Here is a 20773-nt window from a genome sequence, read left to right on the forward strand (position 1 = left end):
ACTCTACCAAACTCAGTCACCAGCTTCTGCAGTTTCTCACATGAATCAGCCACCAGCGCTGTATCATCAGCGAACAACAACTGACTCACTTCCCAAGCTCTCTCATGCCCCTCTTTCCAAAACTCTTGCATTCACCTCCCTAACAACCCTATCCATAAACAAATTAAACAACCATGGAGACATCACACACCCCTGCCGCAAACCTACATTCACTGAGAACCAATCACTTTCCTCTCTTCCTACACTTACACATGCCTTACATCCTCGATAAAAACTTTTCACTGCTTCTAACAACTTGCCTCCCACACCATATATTCTTAATACCTTCCACAGAGCATCTCTATCAACTCTATCATATGCCTTCTCCAGATCCATAAATGCTACATACAAATCCATTTGCTTTTCTAAGTATTTCTCACATACATTCTTCAAAGCAAACACCTGATCCACACATCATCTACCACTTCTGAAACCACACTGCTCTTCCCCAATCTGATGCTCTGTACATGCCTTCACCCTCTCAATCAATACCTCCCATATAATTTACCAGGAATACTCAACAAACTTATACCTCTGTAATTTGAGCACTCACTCTTATCCCCTTTGCCTTTGTACAATGGCACTATGCACGCATTCCGCCAATCCTCAGGCACCTCACCATGAGTCATACATACATTAAATAACCTTACCAACCAGTCAACAATACAGTCACCCCCTTTTTTAATAAATTTCACTGCAATACCATCCAAACCTGCTGCCTTGCCGGCTTTTATCTTCCGCAAAGCTTTTATTACCTCTTCTCTGTTTACCAAATCATTTTCCCTAACCCTCTCACTTTGCACACCACCTCGACCAAAACACCCTATATCTGCCACTCTATCATCAAACACATTCAACAAACCTTCAAAATACTCACTCCATCTCCTTCTCACATCACCACCATTTGCGCCCTTTACTGAAGTTCCCATTTGCTCCCTTGTCTTACGCACTTTATTTACCTCCTTCCAGAACATCTTTTTATTCTCCCTAAAATTTAATGATACTCTCTCACCCCAACTTTCATTTGCCCTTTTTTTCACCTCTTGCACCTTTCTCTTGACCTCCTGTCTCTTTCTTTTATACATCTCCCAGTCAATTGCATTTTTTCCCTGCAAAAATCGTCCAAATACCTCTCTCTTCTCTTTCACTAATACTCTTACTTCTTCATCCCACAAATCACTACCCTTTCTAATCAACCCACCTCCCACTCTTCTCATGCCACAAGCATCTTTTGCGCAATCCATCACTGATTCCCTAAATACATGCCATTCCTCCCCCACTCCCCTTACTTGCATTGTTCTCACCTTTTTCCATTCTGTACTCAGTCTTTCCTGGTACTTCCTCACACAAGTCTCCTTCCCAAGCTCACTTACTCTCACCACCCTCTTCACCCCAACATTCACTCTTCTTTTCTGAAAATCCATACAAATCTTCACCTTAGCCTCCACAAGATAATGATCAGACATCCCTCCAGTTGCACCTCTCAGCACATTAACATCCAAAAGTCTCTCTTTCGCACGCCTTTCAATTAACACGTAATCCAATAACGCTCTATGCCCATCTCTCCTACTTACATAAGTATACTTTATTCCCTCAAAGGCTGGGCTGGTCGCCGACTATGGTTCTTCGTCGGAGGAGGAAAAGATGAGGATCTTGCTGAGACGTTGGATCCCCTTGCAGACTAGTGTTCAGTCAATGCAGGCAGTCCCGAGCCCCCGAGCCCAGCAAGAATCATAAGTTGGATATGATGACCTACCGACCACCGTCGAGGACCACGTCACCCTCAGTCGTCTACTGACATCGCAAGAGGGAGGGAGGAAGCCGTCATGACAGCACTCAAGTGTCTTGCCTGAAGGAGGGTTGTACCTCCTTCACTTAGCGATACCAGTTTGCATCAGCCTTCACTCCTGCCTGCAGTAGCATGCTTTCCGACATGTTTCATGAGCTCCTCTTCGCCAACGGAACTACCTTGGCCCACCAGTGATGCTACTACGTTTGTGAATCAAGAACCATTGCAACACAAACCTCGCCAGGTGGTAGAGTGTCCCGCAGTGTATCGAGACAGACTTCCCCAGAACTTTTTTAAAGGGGAAGTAAATGTTTATAGTTGTGTTACTGGAGTGATAGTTTTCATACATGGTGCTTTGACAAGAAAATAGTGAAATTGGAAAAAATGTAGCTTAGACATTGAAGCTTATTGATACAGTGGTCAAATTGATGAGAACTACTATTGACGTTTGTGTAAATAAATTATACATTTCCTTTTTCCATAGCCAGAGGTTGAACCATTATATGACATCCATTTTTTCATTTCATTTCAAGCTAGAAGTTTCAGTTTTCTAAATTGTTTCTTACATTTTTCATATGTATATATATGTATGTGTGTGTGTGTGTGTGTGTGTGTATATGTGCGTATGTATGTGTATGTGTGTTAATGTGTATATATATATATATATATATATATATATATATATATATAAATATATATATATATATATATATATATATATATATATATATATATATATATATATATATATATATATATATATATATATATATATATATATATATATATATATATATATATATATATATATATATATATATATATATATATATATTATCCCTGGGGATAGGGTTGAAAGAATACTTCCCACGCATTCCTCGCGTGTCGTAGAAAGCGACTAGAGGGGACGGGAGCGGGGGGCCAGAAATCCTCCCCTCCTTGTATTTTTTTAACTTTCTAAAATGGGAAACATAAGAAGGAGTCACGCGGGGAGTGCTCATCCTCCTCGAAGGCTCAGATTGGGGTGCCTAAATGTGTGTGGATGTAACCAAGATGTGAAAAAAGGAGAGATAGGTAGTATGTTTGAGGATAGGAACCTGGATGTTTTGGCTCTGAGTGAAACGAAGCTCAAGGGTAAAGGGGAAGAGTGGTTTGGGAATGTCTTGGGAGTAAAGTCAGGGGTTAGTGAGAGGACAAGAGCAAGGGAAGGAGTAGCAGTACTCCTGAAACAGGAGTTGTGGGAGTATGTGATAGAATGTAAGAAAGTAAATTCTCGATTGATATGGGTAAAACTGAAAGTTATGGAGAGAGATGGGTGATTATTGGTGCATATGCACCTGGGCATGAGAAGAAAGATCATGAGAGGCAAGTGTTTTGGGAGCAGCTGAATGAGTGTGTTAGTGGTTTTGATGCACGAGACCGGGTTATAGTGATGGGTGATTTGAATGCAAAGGTGAGTAATGTGGCAGTTGAGGGAATAATTGGTATACATGGGGTGTTCAGTGTTGTAAATGGAAATGGTGAAGAGCTTGTAGATTTATGTGCTGAAAAAGGACTGATGATTGGGAATACCTGGTTTAAAAAGCGAGATATACATAAGTATACTTATGTAAGTAGGAGAGATGGCCAGAGAGCGTTATTGGATATATATATATATATATATATATATATATATATATATATATATATATATATATATATATATATATATATATATATATATATATATCTTCCTATAAGTCCACGGGAAAAGGAAACACGATAAATTCCTAAGTGCACTATTGTATAAAAATCACATCATCAGGGGAGACACAAGAGCGGAATATAAGTCAGTTGATATACATGAAAGAGACAAAGCTTGGACGCCATCTGGTAAACATGCGATTTTCGAAACCATACAACCAGCTTTCATAAACTTATCATTTTGCTTATTCTATTAGCAATAAAGTTATCTAATTTTTATAGACCATCACTAGTATTAAGATTACAATTATTCGAGTATTTAATAATAAAATATTTATTGATATTTTTCATGGCAATAGAATTAGAGTTAATAGTTTAGATGGCATTACTCCAGTCAGTTCAATGATCATAGTTTTTAACGTGATTATACAAGGCATTTCATTCTTGTCCCGTTCTTATACTATGATTATGTTGCTTAAGTTTAAGAGAAAGATCCTTACCAGTCTGCCCAACATAGATTTTTTCACAATTTCCACGTGGGAATTTATAGATGCATCCAAGAGAGTTTTCTGGTGAATTCCTGATTGAGATATTCTTTATAGTATTATTCTTGCAGAAGGCAATATTTACATTAAAGGATTTAAGCTACATAGGAAAGAAAGTGAAATTATTATTAAAAGGGAGAACTAAAAGATTCTTGGTGTCAATGGGAGGTTTGGGTTCAACTCTATGAAATGATTTCTTTGCTAACTTAAGGGATATGTCAATGAAAGATATAGGGTACTTTAATTTAGATACAATAAAATATATCTCTAACTCATCATCAATAACTCTAGACTGCAAATACGTAATCCTCTAAAGAACATAGATTGAAGTGATGGTAATTTCACTCTGTCATGTTGAGATGAGTAATAATAGATATATGAGCATACATTGGTAGGTTTTCTGTATATGCTAAACTTAACCTTGTTTCCATGCCTATGAATCATGCAATCTAAAAATGGCAGCATACCATTATCTTATTTTCCATAGTAAATGGGGAGAAATATTTGTAAATTTTCATTTGTTCGCCAAACACAAAGAACATCATCTACATACCTAAACAAAACTGCTTTAAAAGGTAAGATATCCTTTAGGACCTTTGTTTCAATAAATTCCATGTAAAAATTACTTAGTATAGGTGACAGAAGGTTACCCATTGCCATACCAAATTTTTGAGCATAATAAACTCGATTGAATTCAAATATACTGTCTTTTATACACAATTTTACCAGTTCAGTCAAAACATACTTTGAAACAGGTAAATGAATATCATCGAAGACATCAAATAAATATTTCAAAAGGTCATCAACTGGAACTTTAGTGAGAAGTGAGGAAAGATCAAAGATAAATAGTTTGAAATGAAAATTAACATTGATATTATATAGGTTGTTGATTAAATCTACATTGTTCATGATATCAAAATTTTATACCTTACCCAATCAAGGGCTTAATAAAGAAACTAACCATTTTGACAATTCATATGTGATGGAGCCTACTGAACTCACTATAGGTCTTGCTGGAAAACTCTCTTTATGTGTTTTGATAAGTCCTTATTTATATGGCACTGAAGGGGACAAAGATGACAAACTTTTGATAAGAGAACTATTACCTTTCAACAACAACCTCATTTCCTTATTGAAATGGGAATTAACTGCTTCTAAAGGATTTCTCCTGCTTAGAATATGTTGTGTCAGCATTTAAAAGATCATTTATTTTAGATAGATAGTTACTTTAGTCTAAAATCACAACAGTGTTTGCCTTATCTGCTTTAGTAATATGTATATCTTTGTCTTTTTTTAAGGTGCCAATAGCTCTTATAAATATCTTAGGGCAACTAGGTTCCACTGGTTTTGACAAACTGGCATACACTAAACCCTTACATATATTAATTTCATTACTTAAATTTCTGTATTTCTCTAAATTACAAAAAGACTTTTTGACATCAACACAGCTGGCTTCCCTGTTAGGGTACACAAAACTTAAACCATAGCCTAATGTACACAAGGAATCCTTATGTAGTTGTTTATTAGACAGGTTTATTACAAAAAAGGGTTTGTGTTCTTGGTCCAGTCGCTGTTTTTGATGAGAATGTCCATCTTACACTTTAGTGTCATTTGTAGCCTATTGCGTTCTTTCCTTAATCTTTTGTAGCAATAGTCCAACATGTGGTTCTTCCACTATGTCGGTATTGCCATTTGAAAGGCACGTTTCTTCTCTCTTGTAATGTAAAAAGCCTCCTCCATTTCAAGTTTCTTTAATTCAATGTATTTCTTTAAAATGATACTTTGGAATTTGTCAAATGGTCGACCAGACAGTTGCAACAATCGTTGAGGTAGGACAGATCTTGGTATAACTTGTTCATCAGGGCAAATCCTAAGGAATCCAAATCGTAGCTTCAGTTGGTGGACCTTGGTTAACGATTTGGAGAAAACAGTAACGAAAGGAGAAAGTAATAGAAGAGCCGTGTGGAATCCATGCTGTCAAAGTGGTTAGTTTCTTTATTAAGCCATTTAGTGGGTAAGGTATCAAATTCTAATATCATGAACAATGTAGATTTAGTCAACAAGCTAAACAATATCAATGTTGATTTTGATTTCAAGCTAGTTAGCTTTGATATTTCCTCACATTTCACTAAAGTGACCATTTAGAATATCTATTTGATGTCTTGGATGATATTCATTTACCTGTTTCAAAGTCTGCTTTCACTGAACTGATGAAATTGTGTATAAAAGACTGTGTACTTCAATTCAAAGGAGGTTATTATGCTCAAAATTTTGGTAAGGCAATGGGTAACCCTCTTTCACCTGTACTAAGAAATCTTTATATGGAACTGTTTAAAACAAAATTACTGAAGGATATCTTACCTTCTAATGCACTTTGGTTTAGGTATGTAGATGATGTTCTTTGTGTTTGGCCAACAAATGGAAATTTACAAATTTTTAGATTGCATGATCCATAGGTAAGGAAACAAGTTTAAGTTTAGCATGTACAGAAACCTACCAATGTATGCTCATATATCCATTATTTCTCATCTCAACATGACAGAGTTAAATTATCAACATTTCAATCTATGTTCCTTAGGGCATTATGTATTTGCAGTCCGGAGTTTATTGATGATGAGTTTAAGAAGATATATTCTATTGGATCTAAATTGAAGTACCCTGGATCTTTCATTGATAAACCCCTTAAGTTAGCAAAGAAATCATTTTATAGAGTTGAGCCCAAATTTCCCATTGACACCACGAATCTTTTAGTTCTCCCTTTTAATAATAATTTCACTTTACTTCCCATGTTACTATAATCGCTTAATTTAAATGTTGCCCTCAGCAACAATGATACTACAAAGAATATCTTTATCAGGTATTCAGAAAATTTTCTTGGATGCATCTATAAAGTGCCAAGTGGAATTGTGATAAATCATATATTGTGGAGAATGGTAAAAATATTTCCGTTAGACTTAAGCAGCATAAACATAGTATAAGAACGGGACAAGAATCAAATGTCTTGTTTAATCACGTTAAAATCTATGATCATTCTATTGACTGGAGTAATGCCATCTCAGTTATTAACTCTAACTCATATACCACGAGAAATATAATTGAATCTTCTATTATCAAATACACAAAGAAGTATAATCTTAATATTAGTGCTGGTCTATACAAATTAGGTAATTTTATTGTTGATAAAATTTGTAAAATGATAAGTTTATGCACGCTCGTTGTATGTCTTGGACAATCGCATGTTTACCAAATGACGTCCCAGCTTCGTCTATTCGTTGTATATCAACTGAATTATATTTCTCTCTTGTATCTCCCCCGATGATGTGACTATTACACGAAAGCGCACTTGGGAACTTATCGTGTTTCATTTTTCCTGTGGACTCAGAGGAATATCTTGATCACACGCAAAATCATGATCCTTTCCAGCATGGATTCCACACGGCTCTTCTATTACTTCTCCTCAAGCTGTCCTGGACTTTCTCTTGTTACTGCTTTCTCCAAATCGTTAATCAAGACCCACTAACTGAAGTTACGATTTGGATTCCTTGATGAACAAGTGATGCCAAGATCTGTCCTACCTCAATGATTGTTGCAGCGTTCAGGTGGACCATTTCACGAATTCCAAAACATTATTTTAAAGGAACGCATTAGAAGAGTGAAGAAACGTGCCTTTCAAATGGCAATACCGACATATTGAAAGAACCGGATGTTGGACAATTTCTATGATAGATTAAGAAAAGAACGCAATAGGCTACAAATGACACTAAATTGTAAGTTGGACCATCTTATTAAAAACAGCGACTGAACCAAGAATACAAACCCTTCTTTTGTGATAAACCTGTCTAATAAACAATTAGATAAGGATTCCTTGTGTGCATAAACCTATGGATTAAGTTTTGTGTGCTATAACAGGGATGCCAACTGTGTTGATGTCAGAAAGATTTTTGTAATTTAGAGAAATACAGTAATTTAGGTAATGATGAAATTGATATCTGTAAGGGTTTAGTGTTTGCCAGTTTGTCAAAACCAGTGGAACCTAATTGCCCTAAAAGATTTATAAGAGTTATTAACACCCTAAAAAAAGACAAGGGTGTACATATTACTAAAGCAGATAAGGCTAACACTGTTGTGATTTTAGAGAAAAGTAACTGTTTATCTAAAATGAATGATCTATTAAATGCTGACACAACATATTCTAAACTTAGTAAAGATCCCTTTGAAGCAGTTAATTCCCATTTCAAGAAAGAAATGAACTTGTTGAACGGTAATAGTTCTCTTATTAAAAGTTTTTCATCTTTGTCACCTTCATTGCTATATGTGTATGGACTTATCAAAACACATAGAGAGAATTTTCCAGTAAGATCTATAGTGAGTTCAGTAGGCTCAATCACATATGAATTGTAAAAATGGTTACTTTCTTTATTAAGCACTTTAGTTGGTAAGGTATCAAATTCTACAATCATGAACAATGTAGATTTAATCAATAAGCTAAAGAATATCAATGTTGATTTTGATTTCAAACCGGTTAGCTTTGATCTTTCCTCACTTTCACCAACGTTCCGGTTGATGACTTTTTTAGAATATTTATTCAATGTCTTAAATGTTATTCATTTACCTGTTTCAAAGTCTGTTTTCATTGAACTGATAAAATTTGGTGTGGCTATGGGTAACCCTCTTTCATCTGTACTAAGTAATCTTTATATGGATTTTTTTGAAACAAAATTACAAAAGGATATCTTATCTCCTAATGCAATTTGGTTTAGGTATATAGATGATGTTATTTGTGTTTGGTCAACAAATCAAAATTTACAAATATTTCTCCCCTTACTTAACAATTTAGTAACTTCCATCAAATTTACTAAAGAAAATGAAAATGATGGTATGTTACCATTTTTAGATTGCATGATCCATAGGCAAGGAACCAAGTTTGAGTTTAGCATATACAGAAAACCTACCAAAGTATGCTCATATATCCATAAATCCTCATCTTAACATGACAGAGTTAAATTATCATCATTTCAATCTATGTTCCTTAGGGCATTACGTATTTGCTTTCCAGGGTTTACTGATGATGAGTTTGAGAAGATATATTCAATTGTATCTAAATTCAAGTACCCTATATTTCTTATTGATAAATCCCTTAAGTTAGGAAAGATGTCATTTTATAGAGTTGAGCCCAAACCTCCCATTGACACCAAGAATCTTCTTGTTCTCCCTTTTGCTAAAAATCTCATTTTACTTCCCATGTTGCTTAGATCCTTTTATGTAAATGTTGCCCTAAGCAACAATTATACTGTAAAGAATAACTTTATCAGGTATTCACCAGAAAATTCTCTTGGATGCATATATAATGTGCCATGTGGAAATTTTGATAAATCTTCTGTTGGGCAGACTGGTAAGGATCTTTCTGTCAGAATTAAGCAACATAAACAGAGTATAAGAAAGGGACAAGAATCAAATGCCTTGTGTAATAACGTTAAAAACTATGATCATTGTATTTACTGGAGTAATGTCATCTCAGTTATTACCTCCAACTTTATTACCATGAGAAATATCATTCAATCATCTACTATTAAATACATAAAAAATGATAATCTTAAAATCAATGATGGTTTATACAAATTAGATAACTCTATTGGTGATAACATTTGTAAAATCATAAGTTTATGAACGTTCGTTGTATGTCTTGGACAATCGCATGTTCACCAAATGGCGTCCTAGCTTCGTATATTCGATGTATATCAACTGACTTATATTCCTCTCTTATGTCTCCCCTGATGACGAGATTATTACAAGAAAGTGCACCTCGTAACTTATTGCGTTTCATTTTCCCCATGGACTCAGAGGAATATCTTGATCACACGCAAAATTGGGATCCTCTCCAACATGGATTCCACACGGCTCTTCTATTACTTCTCCACGAGCTGTCCCGGACTTTCTCTTCTTACTGCTTTCTCCAAATCGTTAACAAGGCCTACTAACTGAAGTTATGATTTGGATTCCTCAGGAAATGCCTTGATGAACAAGTGATGTCAAGATCTCTCCTACCTCAACGATTGTTGCAGCAGTCTGGTGGACCATTTGACCAATTCCAAAACGTTATTCCAAAGAAACACATTGAATTAAAGAAGCTTGAAATGGAGGAGGCTTTTGCATTACAGGAGAGTAGAAACGTGCCTTTCAAATGGCAATACCGACAAACTGAAAGAACCAGATGTTGGACTATTGCTATTATCAATTAAGTGAAGAACGCAGTAGGCTATAAATGGCACTAAATTGTAAGTTGTACCATCTTATTAAAAACAGCGACTGGACTAAGAACACAAACCCTTCTTTTATGATAAACCTGTCTAATAAACAGCAAGATAAGGATTCCTTGTGTGCATTAGGCTATGGTTTAAGTTTTTTGTGCTGTAACAGGAAAGCCAGCTGTGTTGATGTCACAAAGTCTTTTTTGTTATTTAGAGAAATACAGTAATTTAAGTAATGATGAAACTAATATCTGTAAGGGTTTAGTGTATGCCAGTTTGTCAAAACCAGTGGAACCTCATTGCCCTAAAAGATTTATAAGAGCTGCTAACACCTTAAAAAAAGACAAGGATGTACATATTACTAAAGCAATTAGGCTAACACTGTTGTGATTTTAGACAAAAGTAACTATTTATCTAAAATGAATGATCTTTAAATGCTGACACAACATATTCTAAACTTAGTGAGGATCCCTTAGAAGCAATTAATTCCCATTTCAAGAAAGAAATGAAGTTGTTAATGAAAGGTAATAGTTCTCTTATCAAAAGTTTGTCATCTTTGTCCTCTTCATTGCTATATATGTATGGACTTTTCAAAACACATAAACAGAATTGTCCAGCAAGACCAATAATGAGTTCAGTAAACTCTATCACATATGAATTGTCAAAATAGTTAGTTTCTTTATTAAGCCCTTTAGTAGGTAAGGTATCAAATTATAATATCATGAACAATGTAGATTGAATGAACTAGCAAAGCAATATCAGTGTTAATTTTGATTTCAGACTAGTTAGCTTTGATCTTTCCTCAGTTTTCACTAAAGTTCCGGTTGATGACTTTTTAGAAAATTTATTTGATGTCTTAAATGATATTCATTGACCTGTTTCAAAGTCTGTTTTCATTGAAGTTATAAAATTGAGTGAAAAAGAAAAACTGTATTTCAATTCAATGGAGTTTATTATCCTCAAAAATTTGGTATGGCAATGGGTAACCCTGTTTCACCTTTGCTAAGTAATTCAATATGGAACTTTTTAAACAAAATTACTAAAGGATGTCTTACCTCCTAATGCAATTCGGTTTAGGTATGTAGATGATGTTCTTTGTGTTTTGCCAACAAATGAAAATTTTGAAATAGTTCTCCCCTTACTTAACAATTTAGTACCTTCCATCAAATTTACTAGAGAAAATGAAAATAATGGTATGCTACCATTTTTAGATTGCATGATCCATAGGCAAGGAAATAAGTTTAAGTTTAGCATATACAGAAAACATACCAATGTATGATCATATATCCATTGATCCTCATGTCAACATGACAGAGTTAAATTATTATCATTTCAATCTATGTTCCTTAGGGCATTCCGTATTTGCAGTCCAGAGTTCATTGATGATGAGTTTGAGAAGATATATTCTATTGTATCTAAAATAAAGTACCCTATATCTTTTATTGATAAATCCCTTAAGTTAGTAAAGAAATCATTTTATAGAGTTGAGCCCAAACCTCTCAATGACACCAAGAATCTTTTAGTTCTCCCTTTTAATAATAATCTCATTTTGCTTCCCAAGTTGCTTAAATCCTTTAATGTAAATGTTGCCCTTAGTAACAATTACACTATAAAGAATATCTTTATCAGGTATTCACCAGAAAATTCTCTTGGATGCATCTATAGAGTGCAATGTGGAAATTGTGATAAATCTTCTGTTGGGCAGACAGATAAGGATCTTTCTGTTAGACTTAAGCAACATAAATATAGTATAAGAACGGGACAAGAATCAAATGCCTTGTATATTCACGTTAAAAACTATGATCATTGTATTAACTGGAGTAATGCCATCTCAGTTATTAACTCTTAACTTTATTACCACGAGAAATATCAATCAAACTTCTATTATCAAACACATAAAGAATTATAATCTTAATATAAATGATGGTCTATATAAATTGAATAACTTTATTGTTGATAATATTTGTAAAATCATAAGCTTATGAACGCTCGTTGTATGTCTTGGACAATCGCATGTTTACCAAATGGCGTCCTACCTTCGTATATTCGATGTATATCAACTGACTTATATTTCTTTCTTATGTCTCCCCTGATGATGTGATTATTACACGAAAGTGCACTTAGGAAATGATCGTGTTTCATTTTCCCCGTGGACTCAGAGGAATACCTTGATCACACGCAAAATTGGGATCCTTTCCAACATATATTCCTTTCGACTCTTCTATCACTTCTCCACAAGCTGTCCTGGACTTTCTCTTCTTACTGCTTTCTCCAAATCGTTAATCAAGGCCCACTAACTGAAGTTACGATTTGGACTCCTTAGGAAATGCCTTGACAAACAAGTGATGCCAAGATCTCTCCTACCTCATCGATTGTTGCAGCGGTCTGGTGGACCATTTGACCAATTCCAAAACATTATTTCAAAGAAACACATTGAACTAAAGAAACTTGAAGTGGAGGAGGCTTTTGCATTACAGGAGAGTAGAAAAGTGCCTTTCAAATGGCAATACCGACATACTGAAAGAACCAGATGTTGGACTATTGCTATGATAGATTATGGAAAGAACGCAATAGGCTACAAATGACAGTAAATTATAAGTTGGAACATCTTATTAAGAACAGCGACTGGACTAAGAACACAAACCCTTCTTTTGTGATAAACCTGTCTAATAAAGAACTGCATAAGGATTCCTTGTGTGCATTAGGCTATGGTTTAAGTTTTGTGTGCTGTAACATGAAAGCAAGCTGTGTTGTTGTCACAAGGTCTTTTTGTAATTCAAAGAAATACAGTAACGAGTAATGATGAAATTAAAATCTGTAAGGGTTTAGTGTATGCCAGTTTGTCAAAACCAGTGGAACCTAATTGCCCTAAAGATTTATAAGAGCTACTAACACCTTAAAAAAAGACAAGGATATACATATTACTCAAGCAGATAAGGCTAACGCTGTTGTGATTTCAGACAAAAGTAACTATTTATCTAAAATGAGTGATCTTTTAAATGCTGACAAAACATACTCTAAACTTAGTAAAGATCCCTTAGAAGCAGTTAGTTCCCATTTCAAGAAAGAAATGAAGTTGTTGATAGGTGATAGCTCTCTTATCAAAAGTTTGTCATCTTTGTCCCTTTCATTTCTATATGTGGATGGACTTATGAGAACACATAAACAGAATTTTCCAGCAAGACCTTTAGTGCGCTTAGTAAGCTCAATCATATATGAATTGCCAAAATGGTTAGTTTCTTTATCAAGCTCTTTAGTGGGTAAGGTATCAAATTCTAATATCATGAACAATGTGGACTTAATCAACAAGCTAAACTATATCAATGTTAATTCTCATTTCAAACTAGTTAGCTTTGATCTTTCTTCAATTTTCACTAAAGCTCCAGTTGATGACCTTTTAGAATATTTTTCTGATGTCTTAGATGATATTCATTTACCTGTTTCAAAGTCTGTTTTCATTGAACTGATAAAATTTTGCATAAAAGAGTGTATATCAATTCAACGGAATTTATTATGCACAAAAATCTATTATGGCAATTGGTAACCGTCTTTCACCTGTACTAAGTAATCTTTGTAGGGATTTTTTTTGAAAGAAAATTACTAAAGGATATCTTACTCCCTAATGCAATTTGGTATAAGTTTGTAGATGATATTCTTTGTGTTTGGCCAACAAATGGAAATTTACAAATATTTCTCCCATTACTTAACAATTTAGTACCTTCCATCAAATTTGCTATCAAAAATGAAAATAATGGTATGTTACCATTCTTAGACTGCATTATAAATAGGCAAGAAAACAGGTTTGAGCTTAGCACATACAGAAAACCTACCAATGTATACTCATATATCCATTATTCCTCATCTCAACATGACAGAGTTGAATTATCATCATTTCAATCTGTGTTCCTTAGGGCATTACGTATTTCCAGTCCAGAGTTTATTGATGATGAGTTTGAGAATATATATTCTATTGTATCTAAATCAAAGTACCCTATATCTTTTATTGATAAATCCCTTAAGTTAGCAAAGAAATCATTTTATAGAGTTGAGCACAAACCTCCTAATGACACCAAGAACCTTTTAGTTCTCTCTTTCACTAACAATCTCATTTTACTTCCCATGTTGCTTAAATCCTTTAATGTAATGTTGCCCTCAGCAACAATTATACTATAAAGAATATCTTTATCAGGTATTCAGCCGAAAATTCTCTTGGATGCATCCATAAAGTGCCATGTGGAAATTGTGATAAATTTTCTGCTGGGCAGACTGGTAAGGATCTTTCTGTGAGACTTAAGCAACATAGATATAGTATGAGAACGGGACAAGAATCAAATGCCTTGTTTAATCACGTTAAAAACTATAATCATTGTATTAACTGGAGTAATGCCATCTCAGTTATTAACTCTAACTTTATTACCTCGAGAAATATCATTGAATCTTCTATCATCAAATACACAAAGAATTATAATCTAAATATAAATGATGGTCTATATAGATTAAATAACTTTATTGTTGATAATACTTGTAAAATCATAAGCTTACGAACGCTCGTTGTATGTCTTGGACAATCGCATGTTTACCAAATGGCGTCCTACCTTCGTATACTCGATGTATATTAACTGACTTATATTTCTCTTTTATATCTCCCCTGATGATGTGATTATTACACGAAAGTGCACTTAGGAACTTATGTTTCATTTTCCCCATGGAACAGAGGAATATCTTGATCACACGCAAAATTGGGATCCCTTCCAACATGAATTCCACTCGACTCTTCTATTACTTCTCCACAAGCCGTCCTGGACTTTCTCTTCTTACTGCTTTCTCCAAATCGTTAATCAAGGCCCACTAAATGAAGTTACGATTTGGATTCCTTAGGAAATGCCTTGATGAACAAGTGATGCCAAGATTTCTCCTGCCTCAACGATTGCTGCAGCGATCTGGTGGACCATTTGACCAATTCCAAAACATTATTTCAAAGAAACACATTGAACTAAAGAAACTTGAAATGGAGGAGGCTTTTGCATTACAGGAGAGTAGAAACGTTCCTTTCAAATGGCAATACCGACATACTGAAAGAACCAGATGTTGGACTATTGCTATGATAGATTATGGAAAGTACGCAATAGGCTACAATGGACACTAAATTGTAAGTTGGACCATCTTATTAATCATTAAGAACAGTGACTGGACTAAGAACACAAACCCTTCTTTTGTGATAAACCTGTCTAATAAAGAACTATATAAGGATTCCTTGTATGCATTAGGCTATGGTTTAAGTTTTGTGTGCTGTAACAGGAAAGTAAGCTGTGTTGTTGTCAAAAGGTCTATTTGTAATTTAAAGAAATACAGTAATTTAATTAATGATGACATTAATATCTGTAAGGGTTTAGTGTATGCCAGTTTGTCAAAATCAGTGGAACCTAATTGCCCCAAAAGGTTTATAAGAGCTACTAACACCTTAACAAATAGACAAGGGTGTACATATTACTAAAGCAGATAAGGCTAACACTGTTGTGATTTCAGACAAAAGTAACTATTTATCTAAAATGAATGATCTTTAAATGCTGACACAATATATTCTAGACTTAGTAAAGATCCCTTAGAAGTAGTTAACTCTCATTTCAAGAAAGAAATGAAGTTGTTGATAGGTGATAGCTCTCTTATCAAAAGTTTGTCATCTATATCCCCTTTATTGCTATATGTGGATGGACTTATGAAAGCACATAAACGGAATTTTCCAGCAAGACCTTTAGTTAGCTCAGTAAGCTCCATCACATATGAATTGTCAAAATGGATAGTTTCTTTATTAAGCTCTTTAGTGGGTAAGGTATCAAATTCTAATATCATGAGCAATGTAGATTTAATCAACAAGCTAAACAATATCAATGTTAATTCTCATTTCAAACTAGTTAGCTTTGATCTTTCCTCAGTTTTCACTAAAGTTCCAGTTGATGACCTTTTAGAATATTTCTCTGATGTCTTAGATGGTATTCATTTACCTGTTTCAAAGTCTGTTTTCATTGAAATGATAAAATTGTGCATAAAGCACTGTGTATTTCACTTCAATGGAGTTTATTTTGCACAAAAAGTTTGGTATGGCAATGGGTAGCCCTCTTTCACCTGCACTAAGTAATCTTTATATGCATTTTTTGAAAGAAAATTACTAATGGATACCTTACTTCCTAATGCAATTTCGTATAAGTATGTAGATGATATCCTTTGTGTTTGGCTAACAAATGAAAATTTACAAATATTTCTCACCTTACTTAACAATTTAGTACCTTCCATCAAATTAACTATAGAAAATGAACATAATGGTATTTTACTATTTTTAGATTGCATGATCCATAGGCAAGAAAACAAGTTTGAGTTTAGCATATACAGAAATCCTAGCAATGTATGACCATATATCCATTATTCCTCATCTCAACATGACAGAATTAAATTATCATTTCAATCTATGTTCCTTAGGGCATCACGTATTTGCAGTCCAGAGTTTATTGATGATGAGTTTGAGAAGATACATTCTATTGTATCAAAATTAAAGTACCCTCTATCTTTTATTGATAAATCCCTTAAGTTATTAAAGAAATAATTATATAGAGTTGAGCACAAACCTCCCAATGACACCAAGAATCTTTTAGTTCTCTCTTTTAATGATAATCTCATTTTACTTCCCATGTTGCTTAAATCCTTTAATAAAATGTTGCCCTCAGCAACAATTATACTATAAAGAATATCTTTATCAGGTATTCAGCAGAAAATTCTCTTGGATGCATCTATAAAATGCCATGTGGAAATTGTGATAAATCTGCTGTTGAGCAGACAGGTAAGGATCTTTCTGTTAGACTTAAGCAACATAAGTATAGTATAAGAACGGGACAAGAATCAAAAGTCTTGTTTAATCACGTTAAAAACTATAATCATTGTATTAACTGGAGTAGTGCCATCTCATCTATTAACTCTAACTTTATTACCTCGAGAAATATCATTGAATCTTCTATTTTCAAATACACAAAGAATTATAATCTAAATATAAATGATGGTCTATATAAATTAAATAACTTTCTTGTTGATATTTGTGAAATCATAAGCTTATGAACTCTCGTTGTATGTCTTGGACAATTGCATGTTTAACAAATGGCGTCCTAGCTTCGTATATTCGATGTATATGAACTGATTTATATTTCTCTCTGATGTCTCCCCTGATGATGTGATTATTACACGAAAGTGCACTTATTGAATTATTGTGTTTCATTTTCCCCGTGGACTCAGAGGAATATCTTGATCACATGCAAATTGGGATCCTTTCCAACATGAATTCCACTCGACTCTTCTATTACTTCTCACCAAGCTGTCCTGGACTTTCTCTTCTTACTGCTTTCTCCAAATCGTTAATCAAGGCCCACTAACTGAAGTTAAGATTTGGATTCCTTAGGAATGCCTTGATGAACCAGTAATGCCAAGATCTCTCGTACCTCAACGATCGTTGCAGCGGTCTGGTGGACCATTTGATTAATTCCAAAACATTATTTCAAAGAAACACATTGAACTAAAGAAACTTGAAATGGAGGAGGCTTTTGCATTACAGTAGAGTAGAAACGTGCCTTTCAAATGGCAATACCGACACACTGAAAGAACCAGATGTTGGACTATTACTATGATAGATTTTGGAAATAACGCAATAGGCTACAAATGACACTAAATTGTAAGTTGGACCATCTTATTAAGAACAGCGACTGGACGAAGAACACAAACCCTTCTTTTGTGATAAGCCTGTCTAATAAACAAGTTGATAAGGATTCCTTGTGTGCATTAGGCTATGGTTTAAGTTTTGTGTGCTGTAACAGGAAAGTAAGATGTGTTGTTGTCACAAGGTCTTTTTGTAATTCAAAGAAATACAGTAATTTGAGTAATGATGAAATATATATATGTAATGGTTTAGTGTATGCCAGTTTGTCAAAACCAGTGGAACCTAATTGCCCTAAAAGATTTATAAGAGCTACTAACACCTTGAAAAAAGACAAGGATGTACATATTACTAAAGCAGATAAGGCTAACACTGTTGTGATTTTAGACAAAAGTAACTATTTATTTAAAATGAATGATCTTTTAAATGCTGACACAACATATTCTAAACTTAGTAAAAATCCCTTACAGGCAGTTAATTCCCATTTCAAGAAAGTAATGAAGTTGTTGTAGAAAGGTAATAGTTCTCTTATCAAAAGTTTGTCATCTTTGTCACCTTCATTGCTATATATGTATGGACGTATGAAAACACATAAAGAGAATTTCTCAGCAAGAACTTTAGTGAGTTCAGTAGGCGCCATCACATATGAATCGTCAAAATGGTTAGTTTCTTTATTAAGCCGTATAGTGGGTAAGGTACTAAATTCTGATATAATGAACAATGTATATTTAATCAACAAGCTAAACAATATCAATGTTAATTCTAATTTCAAACTAGTTAGCTTTGATCTTTCCTCAGTTTTCACTAAAGTTCTAGTTGATGACTTTTTAGAATATTTATTTGATGTCTTGGATGATATGCATTTACCTGTTTGAAAGTCTGTTTTCAATGAACTGACAAAATTTTGTATAAAAGACTGTGTGCTTTAATTCAATGGAGTTTATTATACTCAAAAATTTGTTATGGCAATGGGTAACCCTCTTTCATCTGTACTAAGTAATCTTTATGTGAAATTTTTTGATACAAAATCACTAAAGGATATCTTACCTCCTAATGCAATTTGGTTTACATATGTAGATGATGTTCTTTGTGTTTGGCCAACAAATGAAAGTCTAGAATATTTCTCCCCTTACCTCATAATTTAATACCTTCCATCAGATTTAGTATCGAAAATGAAAATAATGGTATGCTACCATTTTTCGATTTCATGATCCATACGCAAGGAAACAATTTAAGTTTAGCATATACAGAAAACCTACTATGTATGCTCATATATCCATTATTCCTCTTCTCAACATGACAGAGTTAAATTATCATCATTTCAATCTCTTTTCCTTAGATCATTACTTATTTGCAGTGAAGGGTTTATTGATAAGTTTGAGAAGACATATTGTATTGTATCTAAATTAAAGTACCCTATATCTTTCATTGATAAATCACTTAAGTTAGCAAAGAAATCATTTTATAGAGTTGAGCCCAAACCTACAAATGATACCAAGAATCTTTTAGTTCTTCCTTTTATTAATAATTTCACTTTACTTCACATGTTGCTTAAATCCTTTAATGTAAAGGTTGCCTTAGGCAACAATTATCCTATAGAGAATATCTTTATCAGGTATTCACCAGAAATTTCTCTTGGATGCATCTATAAAGTGTCATGTGGAAATTGTGATAAATCTTCTCTCGGGCAGACTGGTAAGGATCTTTCTGTTAGACTTAAGCAACATAAATATAATATAAGAAAGGGACAAGAATCAGATGCCTTTTTTAATCACGTCAAAAGCTGTTATCATTGTAATAACTGGAGTAATGCATTCTCAGTTATTACTCTAACTTTATTACCACGAGATATATCATTAAATCTTCTCTTATTACATACAAAAAGAATTATAATCTTGATATTAATGATGGTCAACATTATCATAATAAAATTTGTAAATGGATATGTGTATGAACGCTCGTTGTATGTCTTGGACAATCGAATTTTTACCAAATGGCGTCCTAGCTTCGTATCTTCGATGTATATCAACTGACTTGTATTTCTCTTTTGTGTCTCCAATGTTGATGTGATTATTACACGAAAGTGCACTTGGGAACTTATCGTGTTTCATTTTCCCCGTGGACTCAGAGTAGTATATATATATGTATATATAAATATATATATATATACATATATATATATATATATATATATATATATATATATATATATATATATATATATATATATATATATATATATATATATATATATATATATATATATATATATATATATATATATATATATATATATATATATATATATTTTTTTTTTTTTTTTTTGCTTTGTCGCTGTCTCCCGCGTTTGCGAGGTAGCGCAAGGAAACAGACGAAAGAAATGGCCCAACCCACCCCCATACATATGTATATACATATGTCCAAACACGCAAATATACATACCTACACAGCTTTCCATGGTTTACCCCAGACGCTTCACATGCCCTGATTCAATCCACTGACGGCACGTCAACCCCGGTATACCACATCGATCCAATTCACTCTATTCCTTGCCCCCCTTTCACCTTCCTGCATGTTCAGGCCCCGATCACACAAAATCTTTTTCACTCCATCTTTCCACCTCCAATTTGGTCTCCCACTTCTCGTTCCCTCCACCTCCGACACATATATCCTCTTGGTCAATCTTTCCTCACTTATTCTCTCCATGTGCCCAAACCATTTCAAAACACCCTCTTCTGCTCTCTCAACCACGCTCTTTTTATTTCCACACATCTCT

Source organism: Panulirus ornatus, chromosome 46, assembly GCF_036320965.1.
Source record: "Panulirus ornatus isolate Po-2019 chromosome 46, ASM3632096v1, whole genome shotgun sequence".
NCBI lineage: Eukaryota > Metazoa > Arthropoda > Malacostraca > Decapoda > Palinuridae > Panulirus > Panulirus ornatus.